Below are 4,565 nucleotides of genomic sequence, written 5' to 3'. Positions count from 1 at the left end.
ATTTTATATATCTGGTGGGGTGTATATAAGTTCTACAATGTACAAGTTTGGCATCATTCACCATAATATAAGTTTCAGTCTCATAAAAAAAAAACTCCATTAACTATTTTTCTCAAATCAGAAAAACAAAAATTGAATTTAAATATGGAAATAAATGCAACTTGAATAAAGAAAATTGGAAGTAAAGTCTCCAAAAATGAATACTCTGTGATTTTTTAAGCGTACCGGCCCAATACTTACCTGGCAGGGGAGATACCATGATCACGAAAGTGGTTTTCCCAGGGCGAGGCTTATCCATTGCACTCCGGATGTGCTGACCCCTGCGATTTCCCCAAATGTGGGAAACTCGACTGCACAATTTGTGGTAGTGGGGGACTGCGTTCACGCGCTCCCCTGAAAAAAAGGGAAAAAAAAGAGTACCGGCCCAGTTTTATGAAGCAGATTTCTCTAAGAACAGTACACCACATCCCACGAGTTAATTCTCTGGCATTATAGTTGAAACTAATAATTCTCTAAGCTGTCAATTTTTATGATTGATCTGTTGATATGTTCATAATACAGTCCTTTTATTATAGCAAAATACCCATTTTCATCCTTTGCTTTTCTTTGTGACTATTAAAAACAACGGTGTACATGCTTTTCTAAAATTCAATAAGTTTACAAATTAGGATCTTGTTACCAATTTTAATAATTTCCTTCTAACTAGAGAAAAGAATGGAAAATATAGAAGAGCTCTAAAATAACACCATTATTTTGCCTCAGGAGTTAATCACTGGTAACATTTTCATGCATCCTTTTCTACTTAATGCATTTGAAGTAGCCTTTCATGCAATTAATCAACAAATATATATTGATTGCCTGCTATATGCTAGTCATTGTTCTAGGCATTGACAATACTACTATAAACAAAATAATTAAGGTACTTGTTCCCAAGGACAGATAATAAACAAATAAGCATATATTATAGAATTGTGCACCGGAAACCTATAAAATTTTATTAACCATTGTCACACAAAAAAATCAATAAAAAATTAAAAAATAAATAAGTGTGATAGTAGTACCCCCTGATAGTATGGTTGTGATATATTCATGTCATTTCTATTATATTTACTATATATTTTGTAGATCCATAATACATAACTGATTTTATTATTAAAAAACAAATCCTATCTAATAAAAGAGAAACATGGTAATTAGCCGTATGGCCGCTACCCTTCCCATTGGCTAATCAGTGAGATATGCAAATTAACTGCCAGCCAAGATGGCGGCCGGCAGCCAGGCAGCTTGAAGCTAACAGGGAGGCTTGCTTGCTTCAGTGACGGAGGAAGCCAAGCTTCCCCACCTGCGCTGCCAGCCTCTGAGCTTGCAGTTTGAAACATTGTAACAAATATAGAAGCTAAACAAAACCCCAGAAACCGGCTTTAGTCAGCCAGGCTTCAGCCAGCAAGACCGCAACATTGTTTCAAAGACAGAAGGTAAACAAAGGCCAGAAACCTGCTTCTTTCAGCAGCCGAGCCTCAGAGAGAAAGCCGGCTCTCAGCTCCAGTGACAGGCATAGAAGGCAAATAAATGCCAGAATAAAAAAAAAAAGAAAAAAAGAAGAGGTTTGGAGCTTCAGTCGCCCACCAGCCTGAAAACAGCCCTCAGCCCCTCACCCAGACTGGCCAGGCACCCCAGTGGGGACCCCCACCCTGAAGCAACAAGATGGTGGCTACTGAAGGCAGGCGGCAGCAGGCAAGGCTGTCTGCGGTTTGGGACTCAGATCTGTGACCCTGCCAGGCGGGGGGCAGTGCTTGAGGCTGTCCGTGGTCCCAGGACCCAGATCTGTGACCCTGCCAGACGGGGGGCACCGCGGGAGGCTGTCCACAGTCCGGGTCTCGGATCTGTGACCCTGCTGGGAGGGGGGCAGTGCTTGAGGCTGTCCGTGGTCCCGGGACCCGGATCTGTGACCTGGTGGGCAGGGGGGCAGCACGGGAGGCTGTCTGCAGTCCGGGACCCGAATCTGTGACCCTGCTGGGTGGGGGTCAGTGCTTGAGGCTGTCCACGGAACCAAGACACGGATCTGTGACCCTGCCAGATGGGGGGCAGCGCTTGAGGCTGTGCACGGTCCTGGGACTCGGATCCATGACCCTTCACGGCGGGGAGGCAGCCATCAGCGCCCAGGAGTGACTGCGCAAGACCTGCCTCCTGGCCCAGAAGGTGCAGGATCGCAGGGACAGCCACCGTGGCAGGCCAGACTGACGTCCTCCTGGCCACACCACGGGGGTTTGCGGATCTGCAAAGCCAGAGGCCTCTGGTGTGCACATCCCCCCTGGCGTTCGAACATCCCCCAGCACACTGTCACCCTCCAGCGCCTGCAACAGTTGCAAACCAAGGCATGCACAAGTTCCCCCCACCTCTCCACCACACTTCCATCAACCCGGCATGCCTAATACCCCCACAGGATGTGCACACATCCCCTCTGATGCGCTCACATCCTTTGGAGAGTGTCTGGGTGTTCTGGGTGCTGAGAGTGGGCGCCTGTGAGATGACAGTGAGAGGGCGGAGTGGTGATGCCCTGTTCCCACGGAGGCCAGTGCAGCTATGAGATCACCTCTGGGGGGTTAATGCAGGTGCTGAGGCAGGAGCAGGTGCAGACAGACACACCTGGTGGGCGCGGGCGGCCCTCTCTGAGGTGCCTTTGGTCAGCGTTCAAGATCAAGAGCCCAGAGGCAGAGAGGAATTCCGTCCTCTCAGTGAAACAGTGGGATAGTCGGGGTGACTATAGAGGAGGAATGTGCACTTTGGGTGCCAGGACCCATGAGTGAAGGCTGCCCTGACTGAGCCTTGCTTGCTTGGGGCCTAGTGCACTCCTGCCAGGCAGCGGGTGACAGGACGTGCTTCTCCAAAGTAATGAGAGAAAACATTGATTCTCCTGCTGCCCACGAAGGTGGAAAGTGAAGTGGGGAGACATGTGGGGAATGAGCAAGGTTCCCTTTCTGGGGGTTCCAAATCTGCTATTGGTTTCTTTCACCACTGACTAGAGATATACAGGGTCTCTCCCCAAAATGTATACACACTTTGAATACCTACTAATTCCAATGGTTTTAAGCATAAGAAAGGAACAACAATGGAGCTGTTATCTGTTAAAAGTGTGGGCACAAACAGATAGTTGGACATTCCCTGAGGGTCTCAGATTGGAGAGGGTGAAGGCCAGACTGAGGGGCCCCTTCTCCACACCCCCCTACCCCAGTGCACGAATTTCGTGCACCGGGCTACTAGTAAATATATAATAGAGAAATGTAAGTACTCTGCAGAAAAAGAATTTCAGCTAAATAATGTCACTTACATAAATGGAAACACTGGAAAAGGAAAACATTGAAAGAAATCATAGGTCTGAGCCCTTGCTGGTTTGGCTCAGTGGGTAGTGTTGGCCTGCAGACTGAAGGATCCTGGGTTTGATTCAAGGGCATAGTAAGGATTAATCAAAAAAAGCAAAAACAAAATAAAATGTCACAAGTCTGATACTAGACATGTTCTTTTTTACAAGGGACATTAGGTCATCTAGATAGTGATGAAACTATATTGTTTCTAATGTTTTGTTGTCAGTTTCTCTACTTGGCCTTTTATGGGTATTTTCCTATTACAAAATACATATTTCTATATTGTGATCTTAAAAACCTACCTAGAAATCCACTTATTGCTGGATATTCATTTCCTTTTTTGTAAGTAACTATTAGCAGAAATTCTTTCACATACCTATTGATAGAAATGCTTGATTATTTTGTTACAGTAATTCATAAGGATGGCAATATTTGATCAAAGAATATGCACATTTTAATGCTTTTTATTTATATTGTCAAATTTTTCTCCAGACAGATTATGCCAATTTCACACACTAAATTGCCACTCTGTATTTTATCTTTTCTTTTTTTAAAATATAGCATTTCTTTGCTATGTTTGATAGGTACAAAATTATAGCTAGCATTTATTGAGAAATTACTACTTAACAAACACTGTACTATACACTTGCATGTATAGTTGCACTTAAAAGTTAAGAAATCTGAGGTTTTAAAGAGCTAAATAAATTTCCAAAGATTCCTCAGCTATCTTGTATCATAATCTCTTTGTATTAAATTGCAACACTATATGCAACTTAGTTAATTGATGATTGATTGGCAATTGATGGGTAATATATTAGTAGTATAATGTTACACTATAATATTAATATATTTTATTGTATGTATATTATACTTCAAGAAAGTTGATTTTTAATTTTTTATTGATTTTTTAGAGAAAGAAAAAGAGAGAGAGAGAAACATCAATTTGTTGTTCCACTTATTTATGCATTCATTGGTTGATTCTTGTATGTGCCCCAACCGGGGATCAAACCTGCTACTTTGGTATATTGGGACAATTCTCTAACCAAATAAGTAGCCCGGGCCAGGGGTAATATTAATATATTTTATATATTCACTGGGTTTTTTGTAATTTGATGCCTTCAATTTATTCATGCATTTATGTATTCTATATCATGATACACTCTATGGAAATGATGTTGAGTGAAAACAGACGTGGGCTCTAAC

The 4,565-nt window shown here is 42.9% G+C and overlaps 1 non-coding gene across 1 annotated transcript; it reads left to right on the top strand.

Moving 5' to 3' along the window:
• The first annotated feature begins 232 nt into the window (after positions 1–232).
• Positions 233–396, top strand: LOC111825367. Its single transcript, XR_002828528.1, has one exon. It is a non-coding gene; the product is annotated as a U1 spliceosomal RNA (small nuclear RNA).
• The last annotated feature ends 4,169 nt before the right edge of the window (positions 397–4,565 follow it).

The sequence above is a fragment of the Myotis lucifugus genome, unplaced genomic scaffold, assembly GCF_000147115.1.
Source record: "Myotis lucifugus unplaced genomic scaffold, Myoluc2.0 scaffold_22, whole genome shotgun sequence".
In the NCBI taxonomy this organism is placed as follows: domain Eukaryota; kingdom Metazoa; phylum Chordata; class Mammalia; order Chiroptera; family Vespertilionidae; genus Myotis; species Myotis lucifugus.
The sequence above is the reverse complement of the archived record's forward strand: the minus strand, read 5'-3'. Positions and strand labels throughout refer to the sequence as shown.